Below are 15,521 nucleotides of genomic sequence, written 5' to 3'. Positions count from 1 at the left end.
GATGTTCAATTGGATGCGAGCGAGCCTAAAGAGGCTCTAGAGAGAATTGGCACGGAGACCAACCCCATTTCTTCTGGCTTTCCAGATGGTTTAGGGATGAAATTTACCCCATTTTTGTTTTTGCTTTTTTAAAATTTGGAAGTGCTGTGCATCTGGAAAAAATAACCAGGAATTCAATTGTTTAAAAAGCAGAGATAGTTCGTATTTAGGTATAGTTAGAGAATGGAGTTCATTCTAAATGGCTTTGAAGCATAGTAAATAACCTGGAGAAGAGCATAAAACACTTTGCAGAGCCATGGCTCATAAATCTATAACATCACTTTTATTAATTTGGAATCTTCCTAAGCAGAGATGAAGAGAATAGTCCTTGAATTGATTTCCACATTATGCTGGTTTTGTGATCATCTGCGTTCTAAGAGACCACCCAATTCATCTCTGTTGTAACTAACACCAGATTTTGTCCTGGGTTTGAAATCTCTGGCTATGACATATAACATATTTAAAAAATCTGCTTGATTGATAGTTTAATCATTGTTCGCTATTACATCAGCAGTCAGGCCTACCATCCCAGTTTGGAAACGTGGTGTTGCCTCTGTCCTTGTGTCACACAAAGTACTTGTGGCTTGCCAATAGCATATCTGATTGCAGCTTTATAGATTTCAGACATAGTTGGAAGTTTAGATTTTCTGTTATGTTCTGGTGTTTGTCGTGAGGCAGCACGTGATTTCTGTTTCTCCTGTTGTAAGATAAAGTCAACTTTCCATTTTCATTTTGGCCTCTTGTCTCTTCTGTTTTTCATATTTATATGCATGTCAAAATTTTACACTTCTGAGAAACTAGTGAGAAAAGCTGATCACCATTTGTTCTTTTTGAACCTAACTAGGCAAACATCTCATCAGGTTTCTGTTTGGGGGAGTTGTAAATCTTTCCTTTAGGTCAGTGTCACCATTCTAGATTTTCTATGTGATTTAACAATCAGGCAAGTAGGCCTGGTTTTAGAGGCTGAAAGAAATTCAGCCAGGCCTAAAACAATGTGCCTATAGCTAAGGACAACATTTAATTGAACTTGACATTGGCATTCATCCAAGGATGGTGTACTGTGCTGTCCAGGGAAAACGGTTAAATAGGTAAATTCTGTCTACAGGGATCCTGCTTCGTAGGCATGTTCTCTGATTTCTCCACTCCTTTTTTTTTTTTTTTTTTTTGAGAGGTTTTCGCTATAGGGCGCATGCACTCGCCAGACAGACAGAGAGAGACAGAGAGACAGAAAGCGAGAAATCACCCCCAGAGGGGATGGTCACACCACAATCCCTTCTCCTCCATTCTCCTCTCGGGATCTTGGGCACGCATGCACACGTGCCTGGCGTGAGTTTTAAGCCACCAGGTCCGGGACGCGAACCATGGTCGACTACGTGGGAGTCTAGCAACATAGCCATTATGCTAACTGCTGGTTCCCTCCACTCCTTTTATGACATTTTTAGGTTCCCTTACCACTCTTCCTCCTCACGCCTATAGCATGTGATCTGAGTTGTCTTTCTGAGTAATGTTCTATATTTCAGGCATTAATTAATTGAAATATGATTGACAGACAACCTGCTTTCCATATTTACATGAAATAATTTGATATATGTATACTTCTGTATCACCACAATCAAGATGATAAATATCACCCCAACAAAAGTTCCCTCATGCTTCTTGTGGTCATTTCCCTCCTGCCTCTCCATGCACCCCACACCAAACCCAGAAAACCCCTATATTTTGTAGCCATAGATCTGTTTCTGTTTTCTAATATTTTATGTAAGTGGAATCATACAGTGTACATTTTTTTTTGTGTGTGATTTGGCTTTTTTCATTCAGAATTATCATCTTGCAGGACAGCTAGGCCATTTTGTGTAATTTGCTCTTTTTATCAGCAAATGTTATATTCGTTACAGTTATATACGTGTACAATTTACCTAGTCACCTGTAAATGGGCATTTAGGTCATTGCTAATTTTTGATGAATTCAAATAAAGTTGCTACGAATGTTATGCCCAAGTCTTCGTTTTGACATACATTCATATTTCTTTGGTATTTGCCTAGGCTATGTGGATGGTACATGTTCACATGGTAAATGTACGTCTAACTTTTTTAAGAAACTGGTGAAGTGTTTCTAAAGTAATTTTACTGTTTTACATTCCTATCATTAGTATATGAGAACTGCAGTTCACGTCTTCATCAACACTTAGTATCATCAGTTTTAATTTTAGATATTCTAACACTTAGGAAGGGCTATCTCACTCTCTCTCTCTCTCTGTGTGTGTGTGTGTGTGTGTGTGTGTGTGTGTGTGTGTGTGTGTTTCTTTTGGACAGGCTTTTGGCTATAGGGCGTATGTGTTTGCTAGAGAGACAGAGAGTAAGAAATCACCCCATAGGGAGCATGGCCATGCTGTAATCCCTTCTTCATTCTCCTGTCAGGATTTTGGACACACAAACACATGCACCCAGCCTGAAGCCTCCTGATCCAGGACTTGAACCGCAATTGACCATGTGGGAGTCCAGAGACGTAACTGTTATGCCATCTGCTGGTTCCTCGCTGTGATTTTAATGTTCATTGCTGTAATGACTAAGAATAGTAACTATCTTTTCATGTGCTATATGCCATTTGTGTGTCCTTATGGTGTTGTGTCTTTTAAAATCTTTTACTTCTTTAAAAATTTGAATTGTTTTCTTATTGAATTTGAGAATCTTCGTATACTATTATTTTTCTCTGTTCTAAATTGTTTATTAGGTATGAATTTTACAAACATGACTGCTATTAGCAGTAACAGTGGGGTTGGAGAGTATTACACATTCTCCAAACTGCACGGCAAGGACCACCAATAGTCTGGTGGAACTTGTGGCCCTTTTCAAGGCCTAGCTCTTGTGGCTGCAGATATCAGCAGGTTCTTGGGCTGGTTTGGTAATCGCTGGGTATCAGGGTTTCTTCTGATAGTGTTATGGAATGGATTAATGAGGATAACCTCAGAGAATTTGTGTGTGGAATCTTCACCAACCCCATAAGAATTCAGGACTGTAAGAGACCATCAGTGGCATCCAGTTGCTCCTCTGCAACAGGTGAGAAGCTTCGAGCAAACTTTAGCTGGTTAGCACCATGATGGACAGGATGACCTTAGGCTGCACCCTTGGGAACTGGGCATTTGTGGCCTCTACAATGAACACAAATTCTATATGTGATGTACCCTTGCTTAGCCGTATTCTGCTTTACCCTGTGTGTGTGTGTGTGTGTGTGTGTGTGTGTGTGTGTATGTGTGTAGCCCTGTGGAGCTCAGAGAGCTGGTACTGCCAGCAGTGGACCTTCCAAAGAAAACTCATCACATTGGACTGCTTCTTCCTCCACAGCTCCTGAGTGGACTGGTGTGTACCCATCTTACCTTACCCGATGGCTGCCGCCAGACAGACGGGAAAGAAACTCTACATATTCTTGATACAAGTTCTTTATCAATTTGTGACTTTCTTTTAATTTATCTTTTTACATTTTTCAAATTTATATTTAATCACTGCACATCTTTACAGTGTACGACATGGTCATCCCCAGCATGAATATAGTGCATATTAGTAAAGTCAAAGATATTACCATGTATGTTACTTATTTTTTTAGAGAGATTTTTACTGTAGGGTGCATGCACTCGCTGGAGAGACACTGAGATGGAGAGACAGTGAGAGACAGAGTGATAGAAAGTGAGAAAGTGGTCATGTGGCAATCCCTTCTTCTCCTCCAGTACTCCAGTATCCTCTTCGGATTTTGGGCATTCATGCGCACGTGACTGGTGTTTTTTTTCTTTTTTTTTTTTTGAGAAGTTTTTGCTATAGGGCACATGCACTCACCAGAAAGACAGAGAGAGACAGAGAGATAGAAAGCGAGAAATAACCCCCCTCCCCTTTGTGGGGATGGCCACACCATGATTCCTTCTCCTCCATTCTCCTCTCGGGATCTTGGTCATGCACGCATATGTGCACAGCGTGAGTTTAAGCCACTGGGTCTGGGACTTGAACCACAGTCGACTACATGGGAGTCCAGTGACATAGCTATTATGCCAACTGCTGGTCCTGACTGGTGTGATTTGATCTGCTGGGTCCAGGGCTTGAACCATGGTCAACTACATGGGAATCCAGCAATGTAACCACTATGGCAAAATAACGTATATGTTATTTTATATATATATATATATATATATATATAATGTAAGATATCTGTCTATCTATCTCACAGTTTCTTTATCAACTCAGCAGTTAACAGGTATCTAGGATTTTTAAAAATATCTTGGCTATTGTGAATAATGCTACAATGAATATGGTGGTACAGATCTCTTTACCATGTGGTGATTTCATTTTCTTTGGATATATACTCAGAATGGAACTGTTGGGTCAGATAGCCATTCTATTTTTACTTTCTTTAGAAACCTTCATGTTTTCCATACTGGCTGCACAAATCCACATTCCCGTAAAAAGTGTATGAAGACTCCATTTTCTCTACCCCCTTACCAACTTGTTCCCTTGTCTTTTAGCTAACAGTTATCCTAACCATTAGTAGGTGGTATCTCTGAGTGGTTTTGATTTGCATTTCCATGAAGATTAGTGATATTGCAAACCTTTTCATATAGCTAGCTGTTGACTATTTTCATGTCATTTTTGTAGAAATATGTTTAGGTTCTTCACTCATTTTAAACATGGGTTATATGTTTCTTGCTATTTGAGTTGAGTTGTTCATAAATTTTGAATATTGACCCCTTATCAGATTCATGGTTTGGAAATATTTTTCCTAGACTTTGCCTTTTCATTTTGTTGATTTTTTTTTTCTGTGCAGGAGCTTTTAGTTGGATGCAGCCCCATTGATTTATTTTTGCTTTTTAGCTTGAGCTTTTGGTGGGGTATCCATGACATCATTGACAAAGCCAGTGTTAAGGAACTTTTCCACTATATGTTCCTCTAGGAGTTTTATGTCTTCAGGTCTTTTGTTTAGGCCTTTTCTGAATGTGGAGATTCAGTTTCCCCAGCACTATTTGTTGAAGAGACCATCATTTCCCCATTGTGGTCTTTTTGGTTGTTGTTCCTTTGTTGAAAATTAATTGGCTATGTATTCTTGGACTTGTTTCTAGGCTCTCTCTAGTTTTTAATCTGTTCCACTGGTTTATATGTCTGTTTTTATGCCAGCATCATATTATTTTGATTACTATTGCTTTGAAATATCATTTTAAATCAAGAAATGTGATGCCTCCAACTTGTTTTTCTTTCTCAGAATTGGTTTGGTTATTTGGGGTCTTTTGTGGCTTCCTATGAATTAGGACTGTTCTATTTCTGTGAGGAATGTCATTGGGATATTGGTAGGGATTGCTTGAATCTGTGTATTACATTGGGTGGTGACTTAATCTATTATAGCAGTGTTAACAGAAAAAACTGAGTCTGGGAACATTTAAGAGAATAGAGGTTAATTATTTTTATTATTTATTATTTTTATTGATATATTTTTAATTATTATTCATACATTAAATCACTATACATCTTTTTATTTTGAGAGGTTTTTGCTATATGGCACATGCGCTCGCCAGAAAGACAAAGACAGATAGAAAGCAAGAAATCACCCCCCCAGGGGGATGGCCATGTCACAATCCCTTCTCCTCTTTTCTCCTCTTGGGATCTTGAGCACACATGCACACGTGCCTGGCGTGAGTTTAAGCTACCGGGTCCGGGACTTGAACTGCAGTTAACTACATGGGAATCCAGCGACACAGCCATTATGCTAACTGCTGGTCCCTACATCATTTATTTTTGACTCACAATTCTGGTGGGTGGAAAACCCAAAGGTAGGCCTTTTTTACAGCATGGCCAATAGAAGCACAGATGATGGTAGGTATATGCAGAGAGAGGAATGAGCTGCAGGTAGCTCTTTTTCCCTTATAGCAACCAACTCTAATAAAATAACACCTTCTCATGAGAGGTAGAACTCAGTGTCTCATCATTAATCTGCACGTGAGATTGGCTTCTCTAGGATGCAGTCACCTTGATCTAATCACTGCCCATTAGGCATCACCATCTTCTAACGTCAAATTCCAAAGCATGAAACTTTGGGGATGAACCGTTATCCCAACTATAACAGGTGGTATGGACATTTTAACACTATTGATTCTTCTAATCCATGATCACAGGATATTTTTCCATTTAATTGTGTCTTCTCCAATTTCTTTCTTCAGTTGTTTATATTTTTTCAGTATACAGGTCTTTTATCTCCTTGATTAAATTTAGTCCTAAGCAGTTTATATTTTTGATGCTATAGTAAATGACATTGTTTTCTTGATTTCTTTTTGTGGCTAGGTTTTTGTTTGTGTATAGAAGTACCACAGATTGTGGGTTGATTTTGTATCTTTACTGCAAAGTTACTGAATTTATTAGTTGTATAGGTTTTTTAGTGGTATCTTTGGAGTTTTGGACATACATTGCATTACACAATGTCATTTCCCAAGAGATCATTTTACTTCTTTTTTTTTTATTTTTTTATTTTTAAAGGTTTTTGCCATTGGGCAAGTGTGCTGGCCAGAGAGAGAAAGTGAGAAACTACCCACTGGGGGGATGGCCACACAGTAATCCCTTCTCCTTCATTCTCCTGGGGTTATGGGCACGTGCACACACATGCCTGGCGTGATTTTTCAGGCCTCCAGATATGGGATTCTGACTACTGTCAGTCACATGGGAGTCCAGTGCCATAACTACCATGCCACCTGCGAACCCTACTTATTTCTTTTCAATTTGAATATCCTTTAGTCTTTTTTCTTATGATGCAGTCACCACGATCCAATCACTGCCCTTTAGACCTCACCACCTCCTAATATCAAATTCCAAAGCATGAAACTTTAGAACAGGAAACTTACTTGTCTGATTGCTCTTGATAGTATTTCCAGGACTATGTTGGATAGAAGTGGCAAGAGTGGGCATCCTTGCTTATATCAGATTTAGAGAAAAGTTTCCAGTTTCTCCCCATAGATTATGATATCAGCTATGAGTTTTTCATAAATATTATGTTTAGAAACTGTCCTCTAAACTGTTGAGAGTTTTTACCAGAAAAGAACGTTGATCTATATGGAATGCTTTCTTTGCATAGATTGAGATAATCGTGTGGTTTTTATCTTTCAGTCTGTTAACGTGCTCTATCACATTGACTTTCATATATTTCATGTGCTGGTTTAGCCTTGTAAACCCCTGGCTTATAATTTTTAAAAATAATTCTTCATGATCTTTTTTTTTTTTTTCTCGGAGGCCTTTGTGGTAGTATCTCGACTTTCATTTCTGATTTTATATATTTAAGTCTTCCCTGTTTTATGCTTTTCCACAGATGTACTCCTCAATTCAATGTGGAATACCACAAAGAAAACGCAGGCATTCTTTTTTCTCTCACATCCTAGTGCAAACCATAAGAAAAACAGCAGATTCAGGGCCAGCAGTTGGCGTAAAGACTATGTTGCTGGACTCCCATATAGTCAACTGAAGTTTGACTCCCGGATCCGGTGGCTTAAACTCATGCCGGGTGCATGTGCATGCCTGCCTAAGATCTCAAGAGGGGAATGGAGAAGAGATTGCTGCATCGCCATCCCCCCTGGGGGGTGGTTTCTCATTTTCTGTCTCTGTCTTTCTGGTGAGTGCATGAGCCCTATAGCAAAAACTTCTCCTTTTTGGACGTAGTGCTCTAGAATTTTCAATTATGTCAAGCTGGTTGGTAGTCTGTTTCTGGCATGGGTCCAGCCCTGATCTGTTTCACAGATATAGTCATCTATGTCCTTACTAATTTCTTGTCACTTGTTCTACTAGTTATCGACAGAGAATGTTGAAATGTCTGTCTGTAAATATGATTTGTCTCTCTCCTGAGGTTTTATCAGTTTTTGCTTCATACCTTCTGAAGCTTGTCATTAGGTGCATAACCATTTATGCTTATTATGTTCATTTGATGAATTGACCCCTTTATCAGTAGGAAATCACCCTCTTTATTACTGGACAATTTCTTTGTACTAGAAAGCAAGAACATTTACTATGTCTGATGTCACGATAGCCACTACTACTTTTTTAATTTTTAGGAGAGGTTTTTGCCATAGGGCGCAAGCACACGCCAGGAAGACAGAGATTATTCTCCTTTAGGTATCTTGGGCACACACACACATGCAGCTGGCGTGAGTTTAAGTCACCAGATCCGGGTCTCGAACCGTGGCCGACTACATGGGAGTCCAGCGACATAGCCATTACACTAACTGCTGGTCCCAGTCACTACCACTTTTAAAAATCATTGTTAGCATAGTATATTTCCCCCCTTCCTTCTACCTGTGTGACTTTATATTTAACACTACCACTTTTGAAAATCATTGTTAGCATAGTATATTTCCCCCCTTCCTTCTACCTGTGTGACTTTATATTTAACTCTTGCTTTCTAAAAATCTAGTCTATTGATTGCTGGTTCTAATTGGAGTGGTTAGACCATTTATGCCAAATGAGATTATTGCTATAGTTGCATGTAAATTTATCATCTTGATCCAGTATTTGCACTGGTTGTTCACATTACCAGGTTCACAATAGCCAAGACATGGATCCACCAATGTGTCCATGAACAGATGAGTGGATAAAGAAAATGTGCCAATGGAATACTATTATTATTTTTTTTAAAGAGAGATTTTGTTTCAAGTCGTGTGCACTTGCCAGAGAGACAGAGAGAGAGAAAGAAAGACAGAAAGCAAAAAATCATCCCCCAAGGGGGGAATGGACACCACAATCCTTCTCTACTCTTCTCTCGGGATCTTGGTCATGCATACACATGTACCCAGAGTGCATGAGTTTTAAGCTTCTGGGTCCAGGATTTGAACTGCAGTTGACTATATGGGAGTCCAGCGATGCACCATTACACCATCTGCTGGTGTAAAAAGAATACAATCCAGCCTTTTAAAATTAAATGGGTGAGACTGGAGAGAGGGGGAGAGAGAGCGAGAGAGTGGAGCGAAAGCACTCCCCAATGGAGTGTGGTTATGCCGCAACTTCTTGTCTACCGTTTTTCCATCCTGTCATGATTTTGGGTGTGAACACACATACAGCATGTTTTTCAAGTCACTGAGGTTGGGATTTGAACTGTGGCTGGCCCTGTGAAATCTGGTTCTCTTAACCACTAGGCATGGGTTAGCCTGATGGTTTATAGGTTTTAGCAAGTTTGAAAGAATTTTGCTCATTAGTTTGTTGGGTTTTTTTTTCCCCCTAAATTATGGCATGCTTTTATGATGAAGTAGCATTAATCATTTTAACTGTTTGATGACAAGGTAACTGAAAATAAGCCAAATTTAAAGTGCACACACAGTATAAGATCAACCATGTAGGGGCCAGCAGGTGGTGAGGGTGTTAGGGTGTTGGACTTCCACATGGCCTACCACAGTTCAAGTCCTGGTCCTGGCAGCTCACTTTCTCATTTTCCCTTTCTTTCTGTCTCTCTCTGGTCAAATTGAAGAAAATAATAATAGCGAATAAAATTAAATAATCCTTTAAAAAAAGATCAACCGTGTAAAACAAGCAGATAGAAGTACAAAAAAAGTTAATAGTAGGAAAGTTAGAAGTAAATTAATTTTAATTGGCAGAAGCTATCTATGTTCACTAGAGAGAAAGAGAGAGAAAGGGGGAAAGAGGAGAGAAATTTCTCTAGAAATTTGACTTAGTGGGCCAGCAGATGGTACAGTGGTTAAGGTGCTGGACTCCCACATGGCCGATTGTGGTTTGAGTCCCACCCAGACTTGGTGGCTTGAAACTCACACTGGGCATGAGTGTGTGTGTACCTGAAATCCCGAGAGGAGAAGGTATTGCAGTGTAACCATTCCCCTGAAGAGTGATTTCTCACTTTCTTTCTGTCTCTGTGTCTGTATTTCTAGCAAGTGCATGCACCTGATAACAAAAATCTCTCTTAAAAAAAGAAAAAAAATTTTGATTTTTTTCTTAAATTTCTTCCACATTTTTATTTAACATGTTTAATCTTTCTTCTAGTCCCTTAAGCATATGAAATATCATTGTAATAACTTTAAATATTTTTGCCTACTCATTCTATCATCTGTGTCATTTCTGGTCAGTTTCAACGGTCTGATTTGCTTTCTCATTGCAGTTAGTTTCTGGGCAATGCCATTACTCTATTAACCAAATCTGACTTGGACCATAATTCATTCTTCCCTTTGGGACTCTGTGATTTGGAGCTGATTATCTACTTTGGGGCCAGCCCTCTAGCTGGGTGGTCCTTCTAGCGAGAGTAGTGGTGCTTTCTTACTTTCTCTCTCGCTTTCTTTCTCTTGCTCTCTGTAGCAATTGCATGTTCCCTTTGACGAGAATTTTTAAATTTTTAAAACAATAAATATAATTATAATTTTATATGTTCATTTTTATTTTTGAGAGGTTTTTGCTACAGGGTGTGTGCACTCGCCAGACAGACAGAAAGATACATAGAGACAGAAAGCGAGAAATCACCCCCCAGGGGGGACGGCCACACCGCAATCCCCTCTCCTCCATTCTCCTCTCAGGATCTTGGGCATGCACACACACGTGCCTGGCGTGAGTTTAAGCCACTGGGTCTGGGACTCGAACTGCGGTTGACTATGTGGGAGTCCAGGGACATAGCCATTACGCTAACTGCTGGTCCCTTATGTTCATGTTTATTACCTTGACAAATTCACAGCAGCTACAATATTGTACAAAATAAAAAAAAAATTTTTTTCTATTTGGTTATTTGGCCAATTTTTTTTGACTTCAGCAAGGGTCCTTTGCATGGGGGTCTAGGGGAAGTGGAAGACCGCCACCCTGCTATTGTGCTAAGAGTCATTATTGCAAACAGAGCAGAAGTGTGGACTGCACATGAAGGGCCTCTGGGGCTGTCCAGAGTCATTGCATGACTGAGGAAGAGGCAGCAACTGTTTTAAGTCCCACTGGTGGGACCGATGGGCTGCCTGGGACAGGATGCTGTACCCAGACCAGCAGCTTAGAGTAACTCCTCCCTGTTAACCCTCCAGTGCTGGAAACTGTCCTTTCCTGTACTGTAGTACCACAACTTCAGAAAAGGAAAAGGTGCCTGATATATTATTTCATTTAATTCTTTTTTCTTTTTAGTTTCTTCTTCTTCTTTTTTCTTTTTTTTAAATATTCGATCATTATACACCATTTGGCTTGTAAGGAAAATTTATCCAACATGAAGTACATCTCAGACCAGTCCAGTTGAGAATATTATACACATTATCGTCAACAGGTAATAAACAATTTCTGTGTCCCACAAATGTCTCTCTTTCCTATTTTTTCTCCCTGATTTCTTTCTCTATATATTCCCTCATTGGATTCTAACAATCATCTCCTGAAGTTGATATTAAGTCCCTGGTGCAGGTGAAGAATCTGAACTTTGCTTGAGGTCACATACCTGGGAAGTCATGGAGCCGAGATTTGAACACAGGCTGTCTGACTCTATAGACCATGTTGTTTTCATATACCAGTTGACTTCAAAATGTGTGTATGTGGTTGAGGAGGCATCCCAATACTGGAACTCATGAATGATCTTCATAGTGAGCGAGACTAATGACTTGGAACTTGGCACTATGCTTTGAAACATACATTTTTGCCAACTTGAAACACCCACATTTCTCTGTATAGACTTCATTTCCAGAACTTACTACTAATACTTGTATCACTTAAAAAAACTTATTTACTTATTTCTTCTGTGACTGAGAGGGACAGGAAGATAGAGACAAAGAGAATGCACCCCCAACAAAGCCCTAATGCCGCCATCCACTCCCATCTCCTCCAGCCCCCTCTAGCCAGATTATGGGCATATACATGCCTAGCTGGCAGTCTTTAGATGTGAACCTGGAACCCTCCTATGTATGTCGATCTCATCGGAAATGGTGCTTTGTCACTGTGCCACCATCCAGCTCCATCTACAAAAAGTTTTCCTTTCTACTCTTTGTCCTATAGCCAGAATAATAGAACTCAGATGCAATCTACATAAGTAGATTTCCCAAGATGGCCTAAGGACATGGGGACAAGGAGGAGCAGCAAATATTTCACTATTCTTAGTTCCACTACTTAATTTACATTTTTCCACGCCTCTTCTGATTTTTCTTAAGTTTAAGGGTTTTGGCATTATAATACAAGTAATTCTAATTGTGGGTTTTGGGGAATCATTGCTATTTGTTTTTAAAGCATATAGATTATTATAACAAAGTGTTTTTGTTGTTGTTTAATAAATTCTTATTTTTCTAAATGTACAGTTGGTCATGCCTGTTAATGCATCTTCACCAGCAGCTGGGGCATCCCCCCCCCCTTGGTATTTCTGGTGTAAATTACTTGCGCTCTGTGAATTGAAACTAGTTTGATAAGTTCTTTACTAAGACACTCCTGAAGTGCCACCCTGGCCAGGGAACTGAGAATCTTTAACACGGCTGGGGTTGTGAGCTTATGGTTGGGAACTTCCTTACTGAGTTTGTCATATGTGGCTTTGTCAAACAAGACCAGGTTATTGAGCTTGTCCCAAACTTTGCCTTTCTACCTCTTCTTTTTGGCCTTTGCCTTCAGATTTGTTCACAGGGTCTTTGTCCTTCTTGGCTGACTTTCCAATGTCTTTCTTGTCCTTGGGCAGCATTGCAAAGCCCCGAGAGCAGCCGGGGCCACTGCAGCCTCGTTAAGATGCTGGATAGAAAGCTATAATAAAGCAAAAACCTCTCCAAAAAACAAAACAAAACAAAACAAAAAAACAAAACAAAACAAAACTTTGTTATAGCTTTTCTTTTTTTTTTTTTGGAGAGGTTTTCGCTATAGGGCACATGCGCTCACCAGAAAGACAGAGAGAGACAGAGAGATAGAAAATGAGAAATCACCCCCCAAGGGGATGGCCACATCGCAATCCCTTCTCCATTCTCCTCTCGGGATCTTGGGCACGCATGCACATGCCCAGCATGAGTTTAAGCCACTGGGTCTGGGACTCAAACCTCAGTCGACTGGATGAGAGTTCAGCGACATAGCCATTACGCTAACTGCTGGTTCCCGATAACAAAGTTTTAAAAATATTCTTCAGGACAGATATTATTACAAGATGAGTATTATGATGATGTCTTCTAGTAACTTTAGTTATGCTTTACAGAGTTATATAAGAGCTAAAGTGTCATAATTATGGGATATGCTAAATGTAGGTGTCTTTAAAAAAACATTTGCCATTTTTCCATGATCCTATTTTGAATGTTGAGTAATTCTTTGCCAACACATAAAAAAAGTCCTTAATAAGAAAAACATGTTTATAGTTAAGGACCGCTTCATTATTTATCAGACTATCCTCAGGCTTGTAAAGCTAGATTGTATACACTTGTTTATCCAGAAGATTGGCCATAGTGCCAACTCCAATGTTTGTGCCACTTTGGTTCCACTTACTTTACAGAATAGTCATGAGGCCAATCAGTGGCCAAAACAGACATAGCATACAGAAACAATATGACTCTTATGGAGTTCTTTCTGTGCTGTAATCAATGCTCGGTTATATTTACTCCGGCTGTCTATAGTGCTGTGCTAGGCTAGTTAGTAATGTCTCAATTCGGAAGATATAATGTTAGCAAAAAAAAAAAAAAACCCTTGACTTTTGTCTTATTTGAAAATCTTTGTGAGTATCTGAGATTCAGAAGTATTTGTCAAACCAAGCTACATATTTGCAGGAAAGCATGTTCTGGGCACAAGAGCCATCACCAAGGCAGATGCTGGAGCCCGTATGACTCTTTATTGGCAGGTCATATCACTGTGTGGAGGTTTCACAGCAAATTTCTCACCTTATGGTAGCTTTTCCTTGCTGATAATTGTGTTTGCAAAGGGATTTTCCCATACTAATGGTCTGTTCATCATTCTACAGACTTTGATTAGATACCCCATGATGGTACACTTACGATATGAGGGATGCAGGCCAGAAGACTTGCATTTTAGTACTGGTTCTTCAACTTCTTAGCTTTGTTCTGGAAGTTCTCTGAGCTTTAGTGTGGAAGCCAGAATTATGTTCTTCCTCTATCTTTCACCCAAGATGTCTATGCCTTAATCCTTGGAACATGAAATATATTACTTAAGAAAATTTGCAGATGGAATTATGTATATACCTGGTTTTTAATTGCCAGAGGGCACATGCAATTGCTAGAGAGAGAAAGAGAAGGCAAGAGATGAATAGGGGTGAGAGAAACATCCCCCAACAGGGCATGGTCATGTTGTAACCCCTTCTCCATTTCTTCATCCTGTTAGGTATTGGGCACACACCCACATGCACCCAGCATGTTTTTCAAGTTGTCAGGGATGGGAATTAAACCCTGGACAGCTGGAGCCAGCAGTTAGCCTAATGGCTATGTCGCTGGACTCCCACGTGGTCGACCGCGGTTCGAGTCCCAGACTCGGGGGCTTAAACTCACGCCAGGCGCATGTGCGTGCGTGCCCAAGATCCCGAGAGCAGAATGGAGGAGAAGGGATTGCGGCGTGGCCATCCCCCCTGGGAGCTGATTTCTCACTTTCTGTCTCTCTATCTCTCTCTGTCTGTCTGGCGAGTGCACATGCCCTATAGCAAAAACCTCTCCAAAAAAAAAAAAAAAACCCCTGGACAGCCATGTAGTATGTGGTTCCTTTAACTATTTGGTAACAGGGCTAGCCAAATGTTATAATCCTTGACAGAGAGGGGCACATGATGTAGCGGTTAGATCGTTGGATTTCCACAAGGCTGACTGTGGTTTGAGTCCCAGACCTGGTGGTTTCAAAATCATGCCAGGTATGTGTATGTGCGTGCCCAAGATCTCAGGAGAATGGAGGAGAGGTGACTTGCAGCATAGCCATCCCCCCCGGGGGTGATTTCTCACTTTTCTTCTTACTGTCTCTATCTTTCTCTCTCTTTAGTGAGCACACATGCCCTAATGTAGGAACTTCTTTCTGTTCCTCCTCCTCCTCCTCTTCTTCTTCTTCTTTCTTTTAAAGAGAGAAGTAGAAGGGGAGGGCAGAAAGGTAGATTAGTGACATCTGAGAATAGAAGAAGAGGCAACAGAGATTTGAAGTGTGAAAAGGACTTGACCCATCATTGCTACCTTTGAGAATGGAGGAAAAGAGCCTAATGCCAAGAAATGTAGGCGGCCTACAAAAGCTTGGAATGGCTCTTAGCCATGAAGGAAAAGAGCTCAGTCTTATAAGGCACTAGATTCTGCCAACAACCTGAATGAGCAAGGAAATAGATCCTTTTGTAGGGACTCCAGAAAGGAATGCAGACCTGCTGTCACCTTGATATTAGGCTGATGAGACTTCTGATTTACAGAATTGTGAGATTATAAATTTGAGTTGCTGAGTTTCTGGAAATTTGTTATAATAGAATACATATACATACTTTATAAATGATGGTATTGGCCTATTTCTTTCAATATGAGGTTATTATAAGGATCAAAAGAGATAACAGGTGATATCAGTAGAAATGGCAGATAAGGACCTCGGAAAATCCACTCT

The 15,521-nt window shown here is 40.0% G+C and overlaps 1 long non-coding RNA gene and 1 other non-coding gene across 2 annotated transcripts in view; one reads left to right on the top strand and one right to left on the bottom strand.

Moving 5' to 3' along the window:
• LOC102471119 (uncharacterized) overlaps window positions 1-15,521 on the top strand; it is a 92,015-nt gene that overhangs the window by 18,457 nt on the left and 58,037 nt on the right. The gene's annotated exons all lie outside the window — the stretch shown is intronic.
• LOC114008011 (small nucleolar RNA SNORA31) lies at window positions 7,364-7,483 on the bottom strand. The gene has a single exon (XR_003549581.1). It is a non-coding gene; the product is annotated as a small nucleolar RNA SNORA31 (small nucleolar RNA).

This window comes from Tupaia chinensis, unplaced genomic scaffold (genome assembly GCF_000334495.1).
Source record: "Tupaia chinensis unplaced genomic scaffold, TupChi_1.0 Scaffold000272_1, whole genome shotgun sequence".
NCBI lineage: Eukaryota > Metazoa > Chordata > Mammalia > Scandentia > Tupaiidae > Tupaia > Tupaia belangeri.
Note: the sequence above shows the minus strand (reverse complement) of the source record. Positions and strands in the feature narration are given on the sequence as shown.